We start from the raw sequence: 14,606 nt of genomic DNA on the forward strand, positions 1-14,606 counted from the left end.
TTTCTTATAAATAATGCTATATTCTCTTCATTTTTTATTAAAATCTGAGCGGTATTTTCTGAAATATTGGAGATAATCGGTGGCTTCCTATAAGACTCAATGTTAAACGCCAAATTGTAAATGCCAATATCTTTTTATTGGCTCTCCGTAGCTCTACAAAAATTTATACTAATCTTTTTTGCATAAATATCTACTAGTGTACCAAATTTTATTAAATTCCGAACGGTAGATCATAAACCGCCAATACTACCTTAAAGTGAATCAGTGAATAGTCACTGATATCAATTATAAGTATAGCACTGAGCACTTTCAATGAAACACTTACAACTGCACTTAAATCAGTGTATATTCACTGTTTTCAGTGATGTTTCACTGTTTTCAGTGATGTCTCACTGATTTATTTTAAGAGAGTGAGTCTCCTGCAGAAATAAGTATTAGAGCGCCGAAAACAACGACATGTGGTCGTCAGAACATATCATAAGTACATTATTACGGAGTAATCTCCTCCCGTCTCGACACATACAGCTAAGGTGACTAGACGTCCTAATTTTTCACTCTTTGTCCCGAATTTTTTCGAGTGCTATTCGGGACACCGATTTGTCATCATTTCCAATGATTGTCAAATAATTTTCGGATCTTTTTATTCCCCTTCTGCCGCCCCCCGCTTCACACATTTATGAAGTGTCCCGAATTCAGGGCTGGGAAATCTGGTTACCTTAGTATTCACTCCAATCAACTGAAATATTCTCATAAGCGTTGGTCCACAACCTTGCTTTAAGTTTTAAGTAATTGACCAACCACAGTCGATTGTTCTTGAAACGTAAAGGGAATAATCGACTGTGGTGGGTCAGTTACTTAGGGCTTAAAGCTTAAAGCAAGATTGTGGACCAGGACTAAAGGATTAAAATCCTCTTTAAGCTTGAGTGAAACATTTCCCAAGAAATTTGGCGAGTATAAAACTATAAACTTTGATTCGGGACAACAAATGAAGAACTTTGTTTTGAAACCAAATTGTATATAACATGCGCAATACAGATTTTTGCAGTTGTTTTTTTTTTCATTTTTCGTTTCTCATTTTCAATAAATTGAAAAACATTCACTTCTACAGAATCAGAATTCGTTCTAAAGTAAGACAGTCCCTTTTGCGATTTCGAGTGGCAGTTTCTACTATCGCTTCGAATGAAAATACTTTTCACTCGTTTTGCGCGAGATGGCATTTCAACAAATTTACAGATGCGACTTTTTCATCGAAAGACTGCGAATCCATGATCGGGAGAGCGTCAGAACGATCGGTCGTATTTAGTTACCAACTATCAATTATTCCCGAAGAAATGATTTCAAATTCGATCGATAGTTCTTCGCGCCGGTCGAATCCCACGATGCCGTCGTTCAGCCGGTCACGCCGCTACATCTATCTCGCTTGCCTAATTAAGTCGCTAATGAAATGGTAATTGGCCCAAAGTTCAGTCGGTCTATACGCCGGGGTCGCTTTCAATGGCGGGATCCTTTGCACACATCCGTTGTACGCGTCGTCGTGTGTATCGGGCCACCGATAATTAATTGCACACCGATTAAGCGCAGATCCGTTAGCGATACCTCGCCGACGGAATTTTCAACCCTTTTTCCTCCCGTGCTCCTTTTATTTTCTGCGAGTCGATCGCGTGCTTATCGCGTTACTCATATCGCGATCGAGAAAATACTTATTAACTTTTGACTTGGCAAACCCAACAAATTTAAGGAAAAACATCTTTTTCGGACATCTTCGAGTGTTCAAATGCGTGTGAAGTAAGTGATGCCTCCTGAAGGCAGTTACAATATTTTCAAAGTATCATTTTGAAAATATATTTTCAACGATTTTTGTCATCCAGTGATAAAAATCAGATCATCTATTAAGGGGATGCTGAGTCTGAAAACTTTACCGACAGAATACATTTCTCTGCAAAGTTTACATCGTATTGATTAGACAGAATTACAAATGCAATGAAAGTACGTGCAAAAATAAATAGGAGCATTGCTCGATATGTGACGAAAACGAACAAGAAAATTTAAATGTAAAATGTCAAGCTGTCAAGTTTAAATGTAAAATGTCAAGCTATCAGTTAGCATAATATTTGCCTAATCCAAAAGTTCCGCAGCTTGTATATACCGAAAGTGTGGATGCTCCAAACAGAAAAATTTTGAAGAGCATTGCTCTACTTTCGCATCTGCATTTGAAAACTTAAGAATATCGAAAAAGTTTGTAGAAAGATTTCTACACATATATGGTTAGATTTTCCGTTGAATATGGTAAAACAAAGCAACACACATTCATGTAAATTCTGTATATACAAGAAATACGAAAAGGATTATGCGTGATTATGTTAGTGACGATCGTCTACATTATCGACATTGTTCGAGTTCGTCATCGTCTCCAGCATCTTAAGACAGACCAGAACAGGTAAACAAATATTACTCCAGAGCAACAGTGCTAAATAAATGCGTCCTGCATCCATCGTTCTTGCATATAGCTCATAAAAAATCCAAATAAAAGAACGAAAAATAAATAAAAGAAATAAATTAATGAATGTTACCACCTAGCGGCAGCGAATGAAAAAATAAAGAAAAAATGGATAACATTGAAATGCGGGTGCGCCGCGATTTATTGATCATGTCCGCCCAATCGCTCTGATTAATTGGGAGCACAATAATGCACGCCAATAACGCCTCGATGGAATTATAGAAGGATTATTGGATTGATCGGAAAATTCGTTCGAATCTTGGCAATAAATGTCACTGGGGAAATTAATACTAGAAGTATTGTCACTTTTAACTTATAAATTGTTGTTTTCATTTCTAACTTATAATTGTCCTACAATTCTGAGACATGACGCTTTGTAGCATGCTAAGGAAAATCATTGTGTAGATTCGTTGAGTGATAATGACGTGGTATCGATTTAAAAATGGAAAATACGAAAATACATTTTCGTTATTTTTATTACTGCAAAGGTAAAAATGTAATGCAAACCTAAAATTTGTACAGTATAAGTGACCAAACATGTCAGAAGTGGTTTACCAAGCAGAAGACTTCTCTTTTGGAAGATGTTCCATCTCTCAGGAAGACTTGCTCGACGATCAAATCGCTCTCTTTCCACACAACAATGTCTAAAATCAGGATATAAGACATCTATAAAGTCTGATCTACAATGTGCTCTTTGCTTTATGTTTCTTTCTGTTTATCTCTTTCTGATTTAAATCTTGATCTTTTAGTTAAAAGAAAATAAAGAATAAGAAACAGGAAGCGAAGAGCATATTGTAGATCAGGCTTAAATCTAAGAAACATCTTTAAAACATTTTTTAGACATCTTATGTCCCATTTTAGACGTTGTGTAAGTTAGTTCGAAATAAACAGCGTACTACCACAAGAGAAATTGCTGAGACATTCCAAATGTCCAAAGCATCAGTTGTAACTCATTTAGAGAAACCTTAATCGATATGATGTATGGCTGTCTCATGTATCGAGTGAGGAGAATCGTTTAGATAGCGTCTCTCGCAATTTGCTTTACAAGCGTAATAAAAACGAGCCATTTTTTAAACGTTTAGCGACGGGCAATGAAAAATGGATCATCTTGAATAACCTTGTGAGGTAAAGGTCCTGCAGTAAGAAAAAGGAGCCATTAACGCAATCTCTCAAAGACTCTTCACTCAAAGAAAATCATACTGTATTTGGTGGGTTTGGAAGAAAACAATATACTCTGAGCTTTAAATAATAAAACTACCAATTCTGATAAATACTGTCTGCAATTAAACCAGCTGAGAGTAGCGATCGAGAAACATCCGAAATAGTAGAGAATCGTAAAGGCGTTGTCGTTCATCATGAAAACGCAAGACCACACGTGTCTTTGGTTACCCATAAAAAATTGCTGGACTTCGGATATCTTATTTCACCCATCATATTAACATTACACTTTCAGATTAGCATATATGTTTATTTCAAAACAGTTTAAATGGTATTCCGCATTTTAATCTTTGGAGGCCGTAAAAATTCACCTGGACTCTTTTCATGGAAAACCAATCTTACTTTACACTGGTGAAATAATGAAGCTACCTAGAATGTGACTCGATACTATCCAAAAGAGTGGTACAGACATTATTGATTAAAGCTGCATCTTAATATTTAAGGTTCCTTGTACCTCGCCGGATGTCATGCCGGATTTCTGACGTCAGAAGCGAAAGGTTGCATGCTAACGAAAGTTGCGTGCCATTTCTGAATAAAGATAAATATGGAAAGAGTATTTGAGATTGCTTGAGCACTCTTTGTGTAAAATTGTCCGGAAAGTATCTCTTTCCTTCGATAATTAATAAAGAGTCATATAATAAACAGTGAAATGAGACACGTGAAATTATGAAATAAGTCTGTTTTATCTGCATGGTTTATTTCACCATTTATTATACGACTATTTATTAATCGTCAGAGGAAAGAGATACCTTTCGGACAATTTTACAAGTATACTCAAATCTTCAATCTGCTCTTTCGTCCATATTTATCTTTATTTAGAAATGACACTTTCGTCAGTATAACGTTCCTCGCTTCTGGCATCACAAATTCAACGTGACCGCGGCGAGGTACAAGCAGCCTTAATTTTTTAGCTTTAATTACTGCAAGAAAATCTGAACAAACTACCTGACCAACCCAATATTGCGCTAGCTATGTAAATAGAATTTGCCGGCGCTTGCGATGCTTGGCGATAATGTTAAGGTCGATCTACATTGGTCGTATCGTAGCGTCGTAAGCGTCGTGCGATTCGCCGGGACGGATCGTCGCAGAAGTTTGATCAAACCCAAACTTCTACGACACTACGATTGCTACGATCAACCAATCAGTGACGAGCTAGAGTCATATTACTTAAAAATATATACAGGGTGTCCCAGATCACCTTCACAATCTCTTGTGAGGATGTAAAGGGGATTGAAATGAACACAAAAGTCCAATACCGTTTTGCGATATTCGCAATAAATCTCAAGATATTAATTAAAAAATATTGGTGAATGCGATGCGATATATGAGCTGCAATTGCGTCGTTGTATATTTGTACATTAAGTCAAACTGAACAAAAGAGTCCTCTACTATTTTGCAAATAACAACATAGATTTTTAGATATTAATTAAAGAAAATGTGTACATTATGGTACATAATCATGTAATAATTTTCTTTGATTAATATCTAAAAATCTATGTTGTCATTTGCAAAATGGTAGAGGACTTTTTTGTTCAGTTTGACTTAAGGTACAAGTATACAACGGTACACTGAGAGAAAAATGTATGATATTTGAAACTATAATGGCATAGTAAAAAGATTATAGTTAGGAATATCTTTTTTATAGTAAATATCACCATAATGTTTGTAATATTTACAATATAAGCATAGTATAACTGACTCATGTAAAACTTTTACCAAGAATTATAATTATTTGAAATAAAAAACATAGTAAGATAGCAAATATTAAATGGTAAGAGAAATTAACTATTTTATATAGTCAATACAATTGGAATATTTGGAAAATATGGGTACATATAACTATACTACTGTGTCCAAAAAGTAATCCAATTTTCAAGTTAAATTGCGCAGGTATATCGAATGTCAGAAATACTTTTTTTCTAAATTGGTAGCACTGTGACAGACATCTGTGTCAAATTATGCGTCGTTTGCGTGAAACTATTCGCAAAAAGAGGCCGGATTGTGGAAAGACAACTCTTGGTTTTTGCACCACGATAATGCGCCACCTCACACTGCATTGGTTCTTCGAGACCATTTCGCTAAAAATTCGACCCATATCGTTCCACAACCACCATATTCACCTGATTTAGCACCGTGTGACTTCTGGCTATTCCCTAAACTCAAAAGACCGCTCCGGGAACACCGTTTTGACTCGATTGAAGAGATACAAGCTGAATCGAAGAAAGCTTTGAAGGCCATTCCGGAAATCGACTTTAACAACTGTTTCGAGGGTTGGAAAAAACGTTGGCACAAGTACATTGTGTCTGAGGGGGATTACTTTGAAGGCGACGAAATAGATTTGGAATAATAAATAAAGATTTAAAAAAAAATTTTAAATTGGTCTTACTTTTTGAACACAGTAGTATTCTCAAAGTGTGCCTTACTATACACATAGAGTAATAAAATGGTGACTATAAATGTGTGTTTATTCTGCTATATCTTCGGTTTTGGATGAACTATAAATATATGTTTGAGGCCAAAACGAACTATAAAATATAGTGATATTATACTTATTCCAACTATTTTTTTCTCTCATTGTAGACGGCGCAATTACAGCTCATCTCGCGCGTTATAATTCACCAATCTTTTTTAATTAATATCTCGACTATTATTGCGAATATCGCAAAATGGTATACGACTTTTGTGTTCATCTCAATCCGCTTTCCGTCACGAGAGATTGTGAAGGTGATCTGGGACACCCTGTATAGCGTAAAAGGTAATTATACTCATCATTAAAAGCATATACTTTTGTACTACTCTTTCTTCCATTTTCAAACAAACAGCACTATGGGTCTGAGCACAAAGATTGTCGCAATCGTTTACGACAGTGTCGTTGACGTAAGTCGGTGTCAGAAGTCAACGGATTAGACGCACAAGGATTAGACGTATGCTATATCAAATATGATTAGACGACGCAATTGATGCAGCATATATCTACGTCAATCCTTCTGTGTTAACTTCCGACTTACGTCTACGACACTGTCAGAAACGATTGCGACAATCTTTGTGCTCAAGCCTTATATATACTGTTTCAGTCCGCTACTGTCAATTATTTCTAATTGGTCGACACCAGCCACATGTACGACGCTATGTAGACAATCAGCATAATGAGCTTTCTCCAATAAGCCGTTAAGGTCCTCACACATGAAATGACATAATTGCATGTGCATAGCATAAGACTGTACTTAGCCGCCATATTGATGCTTGATGCTCAATACTCGATGCTCATTGGTCCATACAGTCTTATGCTATGCACATGCAGTTATGTCATTTCATGTGTGAGCGCCTTTAGTCGTAACACATAAGGCATGAGAAAATTCACCAATTGCAGTCCTTCAGAATAGAAATGAAGAATTCTGATTCTCTTCACTGAGAGAAAAAAATAGTTGGAATAACTATAATCTCACTATATTCTATAGTTCGTTTTGGCCTCAAACATATTTTTATAGTTCATCTAAACATGAAGATATAGTAGAATGAACACATTTATAGTCATCATCTTATTACTTTATATATATGGTAAAGCACCTTTTGAGAATATGAGTTACGTGTACCTATATTTGCAAAATATTTCAATTGTATTGATTATATAAAATAGTTAATTTCTCTTACCATTCAATATTTACTATCTTACTATATTTTTTATTTCAAATAATTATAATTCTTGGTAAAAATTTTACACGGGTCAGTTATACTATGCTTATATTGTAAATATTACAAATATTATGGTAACATTTACTATAAAAATTATATTCCTAACTATAATCTTTTTACTATGCCATTATAGTTCCAAATATCATATATTTTTCTCTCAGTGTTATGCCTTATGTGTTTTGCGTTACGACTGTGTAAAGCTTGATCTATAATGTGTTATTTGCTTCCTGTTACTTTTTCTTTATCTCTTTCTGACTCAAGCCTTAAACCTTAAACTAAAAAAAGACAGAAAACAAGAAACAGGAAGCAAAGAACACATTGTAGATCAGGCTTAACGGCTTATTGTAGAAAGCTCATTACGATGCTACGATTTTGCGATGTCACGACATTACGATACGACCAACGTAGATCGGCCTTTACGATTGGCGTATCGTCGTTTATTTTGAAACCTAAGCCCGCCGTTCGTCCTGAATCGCGGCGGATTTATTATGCGCGTCGACTCCCCGAATTTTCACGTAATTGTGGGGCGTTCAATTCCAATCACAACTTCGTCTCGCGACGAACACCATCTCTGAATAATTGTCAGACTAAAAGCTAACCGCTGCGTGCGTCATAATATATTCACCTTCCGCCTGGGACGGCCAAAGGTTTCACGATTCACAATTCACGACAGTGTATGTGTGCGTATGTGTAGGTATGTGGTCAACGCGTCTTGCTACCGAATGCGATCGATGAAATAATAATTAATTAGCAAATCCGCGGTCTGGGATTCGGGTTAACAGGAATTAGTCGGCTACGACCGATTCGATTACAAACCGTCCGCAAATTGGAAGAATTGGATTTCGTTAGGATAGCGTGTAAAATTAGAGAGTCGCGGGAAAAACACACGTTGCGTCGCGTCACCTCGACGTGCCGCGTTTAACCAAGTCTCTTGTTTCGTTAAATCTGTGTTGGTAGCCCGCCGTACGTACAATGAAAGGAAGAATAATTTAGAGACCGTCCGACTCTCTTGGCCGTTGAAACAAAGGAACAATCGATGCTTGTCTATACCTTCCTCCATAAGCTACTAATTCCTCCAATTTAATAAAATCGCGTTTCATCAAGCAACAAGAATTGACGCATTGAATAGGTCGCACTGAATAACGCAAATCCTCTCGTATCGTTTTCTCTTCAAAATTTTTAATTTAATGTAATTATTGATTAAATTGAAGTTATACGAGGTGGCACGGGTTAAATGTTTCTAAAGCAATGGAATAGATGTAAGCTTTTTCTTATCACTTTCAGCTGCATTCTTAACCGTAGCGCTAATGAATTTTGAAAAACTTCTCCTTAGGATTACGAGGTCGTTACAAAGACAAAAGGGCTCTCCATCGCAACTTTGTTCCAAGCAAAGAACGATCAGTCAAGATTAACATCGTTAAGTTGGAAGCCGAGGAAGTTGGAGCCTCGCGGAGCACGAGGTGGGATGGGCGAGTTTTATCCGCGTGCAAAATCTTTCGAGAGTGTCTAAAGTTCCGGAAACTGAGACCACGCCGCCTACATCGACGCGCGACTATGGCCGATAAAAAGCGGCTTGCTCGCGAAGACTCTCGGCGGCAACTACACCGGCGAGCCGTAATTGCCCTGCGATTTATCGCTGCTACTTCCGCGAACGGTAAAGCGGGCGAGACGCTGAGCTCGATTTCGAGGTCCACCTGACGGGCGTACCTCGACAAAACACGCGCGAACAACCGACGCGCAAAACTGGACATGGAGAGGACAACGTCGTATTGTATACATATTGCGAAAGTAGATTGACAATACACCATATGAAAAGAACAACAGACAACAACGAGGCAACGACAATAATGAGAAAAAAAAAAGAAAGAGAGAGAGACAGAGAGACAGACACAACTTACGTCGACCGGCCGATAAAAACTCTTAATTACAGCGAGGCGGGAAACCGCGGGAACATTCGACGTCGTGCGACTTTACCAGGTAGCCCGAGCTCTATCACACTCGACACCCACGCCGGCAGAAGCAAGAGCCAAGGCCGAAGGTGCTCTGTCTCTCCCGTGCGAGGTGTGGAGGAATCACGGGAGCATCGAGAGACGCAGGAGGAGAGAAGACTCCGCGAGGTCCCGCGGAACGAGCGCGAGTTCGGAAACTGCCGACTTCGACAGTTCGGGGAAACTGTCGGCGCTGTGTGACGGGGGTTTCCTACCCCCCCTATAGCGCGCCGGGCACCTGACGGCGGGCTCTCCGGGGGAGTCCTGCCGTCTCACCCGCGCCGCCGCCGCCGCCGCCGCCGCCGCCGCCGCCACCGCCGCCGCCACCGTCGCGCATCCACGCAAGCACGAGCGACGAGAGTCGCTCTCTGCACTCACGCTCGCCGGCACCAGGAATCGCTCGCGTTCCCATGACGACACGTGTGCGTTTCTGCCCCTCTCGCCCCGGACGCGCTCGCGAGCCGTGGTGGGCGCACGCGCCACTAAGCACCTTGTGGCAACAGGTTTTAGAGCGGCCGCCGCCGCCGAAATCAGCTTGCCCGGAATCGAGCATTCGGTCGAATTTGACTCGGATCAATATTGATCGAAGCCGCGGAAGAGCGGAGGCTGGGAATTCGACAAGGGGAATCGCGCCCCGAGAGAGAGAGAGAGAGAAAGAGAGAGAGAGACTGTGGAGCAGCAGTAACACGAGAAGGATGGGCTGCTTGCGGTTAGGCGACAGAGTCTGGATTATCGAGGCCTCGTAATGTGGATTCCGCAGGAATAATGTGCACCTGGAGGGAAAGAGCTGCCGGGGATTACGGTAAGATATATCGAGATGGTTTTGCAAGGCGCAGGAAGACGCTGGTTTTTCGTTTTAAGAGGACTTTTTTTTAGGTCGACGACATGGGAGGAGAGTGGCTGTTACGGGGAGAATAACGCGGCGAAAGTATACGGTTCCGTCCGCTCAAGAGCATCAGCGAATGGCGTTCGATATCCGTGATGTCTTGGCGCTGTTATGATAACAAAGTGCTATCGTTATTAAAAAAAAACATGATGCATTGTAAACTTTTTTCATATGTTGCGCAGTTAGATTTGTCGCAAAAGGTGTATTGCCCATTGTATTGCCCCTAAAAATACCGTTTTTGCCATATATTGCCCTTAAAAATATCGTTTATGCAATAATTACCGAGATATTAATTAAAGATTTATAAATAATTACACGAGATATAGTAAATGAGCTATAATGGCGACGTCTGTTACCATGTGCTTGTACATTAGGTCAAACTGAATAAAAGTCCTCTATTTTCTTAATAACTTTGTAGATTTTAATTATTAACTAAAGAAAATTAGCTGATGGTCTATAATATATTAATTTTCTTTAATTAATAACTAAATAACTAAAATTAAATTAAGTTAAAAAAATATATTTTCTGTATATAACCATATGATATATATATATATATATATATATATATATATATATATATATATGTATTATGACAAACATACCTTTTTCTAAAAAAAAGGCAAAAAAGTGCCAAATGCACGTGTTTCCCGTATATATAAATTATATAAAAATAATAATTGAATAATAATATAATAAAATAATAATAAAAATAAAATGATATATAATTAAAATAATAACCTAATCTAACTTAATCTAACTTAAACCCAAATACACATAAACAGACTCAACATATATATAATACATAACACAACAGACAATCGAAATACATATTTACATATATATAGTATATATAATTTATATATTTTTTATACAGACAATATAAATATACTAGCAAAATATACTATTTCTGATTTTCAATTGACCTTTTTTGACTCATTGATAAGGACTATACAATACATTCTTAAACCTGATCATGTGCCGATAGCAAATAGTGTCAACAGTGTTCCCTCAAAATCATTCTTGCATTATGTCCTATCTAAAGGAGGGATTTATTCCTGTGCGCGTTTTGAATAGATAAATAAATAAATATCAGGATGCGGAATCTCTCGAAGTCGCGCATCGTCCGTGACAGTCGAGCAGCTCAGGACTCACCGACAAATACCCTTTGATACGCACATTGATCCTATTTTATCGCGCCTGAGAAATTACTGTCCGCGAGAAAAATGATGTTCGCACCCGAAGGAAGGGTCCGTAAAACCGATTATCTGTAATATATCTTCTCAAGCCGTCTGCTCAAGCTGGGCGAAGCGAAAAGTCACCGGGAGCGGTTCACGAAAACTTCCGAATTTCGCGTGGCTGATCGATGCGAGAACACCGAAGGCGTTTCGGGCCCGGCCATTAAAGACCAAGTTGTAAGAACAACGGCAAAAATATCCGAACGTTTGTCAGCGGGCCACCCTAAAGCCTTCGTTTCGATGATACTCGATAAGCGGTAACGAGGTCAAAGAGCGTTTCGAAATCAGTCCTCCAAGGAGAGCGAACGGAAGCAATTGAAAGCTAGCAAAGACGTGTGGTGGAAACTTTTATAAGGTTATCCGCGCAAATTAATGCCGAAAAATCGATACGATTTCGATCTCATTGCGAGACTTGCGCGTGCTCCACACAATTAGATATTGTGTACGCGCGTCTCTCCGTTGATCTTCGCGGCATCCACGTCTGAAATTTAAGGGACATGTTTAATTCTATGAGCTATCTATTTTATTTTTTGATGAAATTTTTTTCAAATTTGGCGTATGGGAAATTCCGGAATCGCTGATCACGAATTTCAGATCAAAAAATTAAAACTCGAAATGATCGGCGCAATATTGCAACCATAAGTTTACAAAATTAGCAACCTCGCTTTTAATATTATCCCGAAATAATAGCAACATTTCCTCGATATGAAAAAGATATTTGCGTTCTTTATAAGAAACTAATAGGCAAACATGTTATTAATATTTCAATAATTTATTAAAAAGTAGATTTTATATTGGGAGTACAAATTAGTTCGGTCCGTTTTCAAAAGATGACTTTGGCTGTTATGAATGTTTCATAGTGACAGCTGATTTCGGTGGTTTCAGAGAGGTTAGACATCTGTCAATAATATTCAGTTTATATCGCTTTGAGTTTCATACAAAACCCCTGTTTTTTACTGTGTTAAATATGTCAAATTTTGTGTTAACTAAGCAGCATTTGCGGGAGGTTTTAGTTTTCTGCTTTAATTGGAAGAAAAGTGCAGCTGAAGCGCATCGAATGCTTGTAGAAGTTTATGGTGACGATGCTCCAACTGATAAATCATGTAGGAAATGGTTTCGACGTTTCAAGAATGGTGATTTCAGCGTTGAAGACAAGCCTCGCTCTGGACAGCCAATAAAATTCGAAGACAAAAAATTGGAGGCATTACTCGATGAAGATCCGAGTCAAGAATCGGTATAGGCTACAATTGATTTGTTTGAGCCGTGCATTACGAGAAAAACGGCCAGAAATACGAGCAAAGACATGACAAAGTTATTCTTCTGCATGATAACGCTCGGCCTCATGTCGCAAAAGTCGTAAAAAATTATTTGGAAATGCTCAAGTGGGATATTTTACCGCACCCGCCGTATTCGCCAGACATTGCTCCTTCTGATTACTGGTTGTTCCGACGGATGCAGCACGATTTGGCAGGTCACCGGTTCACTTCTTTCGCAGAAATCGAAAATTGGCTCCTAACTTGGATCGCCTCAAAAGACGAGACATTTTTTCGAGATGGAATTCGAAAATTGCCTGAGAGGTGGGAAAAAGTAGTAGCCAGCGATGGACAATACTTTGATTAATCTGTTCATTCATTTTGTTCTGAAATAAATGCATTTTTGACCACAAAAAAACGGACCGAACTAATTTGTACTCTTAATATATAGAAAATTTTGAAAAAAATGTGTGAAAAATATTGTTAGTTATTCTGAGTAAATTGTTAATATTTCGATATGTTAATTTCTAATAGTTTGTTTGAAAATAATATTTGTCTGAAAAAAGTACCTTTTTTATTTTTATTTGCTTATAATAATTTAACAATCAAACATTCAAGTTATTTTAGTTCCTTATATTTGAGAGAGAGGGAGGGAGGGAGGAAGAGGGGGAAGAGGAGAAAGAGAGAGAGAGAGAGAGAGAGACAACATAATCGACTGTGTTTGCTGGTAAGTTAATTAAAATTGCTAAAAATGATGAAAAAAGACAGCATCCTTATGATTCAAAGGGTTAAAAGAATGTTGATTATTGACACAGTTTCACGTAGTTTATACTATTATTGACACAGTTTCACGTAGTTTATACTATTTTCCTACATATTTGATTGCGTAGAATTGCAAATGCTTACAAGATAAAAATACAAATGTCAATGCATCAAAATCTACCCGATGTTATATCATAAATAAAAAACCTTTTTATTTACTAAACTTTTTTTGTGTTTAATACAACATGGAGTATGTTTTACATGACGTATTGACATTTGTACTTTCGCTCTGTGAAAGCATTTGCAATTCTATGCAACCAAATGGAAAAATAGTGTAAAATACGAAAATGTCGATATCTAGCATCGCCTTCATCCTGGCGGCAACACCAAGCACTTACCTAGCGTGTACTTATTTACTCTCAAGAACTACCTCAAAATTATGCATGGTAATCAGATAAAAGGAAACAAAAAAAAAGAATACAGTGATTAAGACTAACGACAAGAAATTTGATAAATTCTAAATTAACTTTTGATAATATACGTTCACTACATAAAGTTGGCGTGTCACCGTCAACGTTAACGGGTACAACTTTCCGACGATACCTCAAGCAAATTGCCAAAGGCGGCAAACTGTCAAAGGCTGGTTTCCTCTTGGAGAAGTCTCTTACTTCTAGAGAACTACACGAGCCGATTGGTAGACATAATCAACTCGGAATTTTAGTTTTAAATTAATCCTGCAAATTGCGTCAAATTTGAAGAATCATCCCGAGGTATATACGAGGGTGGTCTGAAAAGTTTCCGACCTCAACGTGAAGATAGCAGCACTTGTAAATAAAAGCTAGTGAATTTCGTTGTTCATCTGTTGACAGTTACTCACCGAAGTTTCAGCCATTTTGGACTCGCAGTTGTTATGTAACAGTCGTTTGAGTAAGTTGATGTGAGTGTTTTTGTGAAAATGGACAAAATCGAGTATCGAGCTGTCATTAAATATTTGTTTTTGAAAGGCAATACGCCTACGCAAATCAAAGATGAGTTGGATTCTGTGTATGGGGACTCTGCACCATCATTTAC

General features: G+C 38.0%; 1 protein-coding gene and 1 long non-coding RNA gene across 12 annotated transcripts in view; one reads left to right on the forward strand and one right to left on the reverse strand.

Moving 5' to 3' along the window:
• Window positions 1-14,606, reverse strand: part of LOC116844753 (ras-related protein Rab-37-like) — a 556,153-nt gene that overhangs the window by 132,201 nt on the left and 409,346 nt on the right. For 3 of the 11 annotated variants that reach the window (XM_032816758.1, XM_032816760.1, XM_032816759.1), the window contains exon 1: window positions 9,307-9,585. The exons of 6 other annotated variants lie outside the window; for them this stretch is intronic. The gene's annotated coding sequence lies outside the window, so the exon portion shown is untranslated. Of the gene's footprint in view, window positions 1-4,660; window positions 4,973-9,306; window positions 9,586-14,606 lie in introns of those variants that run through there. 2 more of the 11 variants (XM_032816756.1, XM_032816755.1) reach the window with 2 other exon arrangements.
• LOC116844755 lies at window positions 9,793-10,586 on the forward strand. The gene is made up of 2 exons (XR_004378129.1): window positions 9,793-10,198; window positions 10,273-10,586. It is a non-coding gene; the product is annotated as an uncharacterized LOC116844755 (long non-coding RNA).

The sequence above is a fragment of the Odontomachus brunneus genome, unplaced genomic scaffold (assembly GCF_010583005.1).
Source record: "Odontomachus brunneus isolate Ranch 3 - 2012 unplaced genomic scaffold, Obru_v1 Obru_scaffold_046, whole genome shotgun sequence".
Taxonomy (NCBI): domain Eukaryota; kingdom Metazoa; phylum Arthropoda; class Insecta; order Hymenoptera; family Formicidae; genus Odontomachus; species Odontomachus brunneus.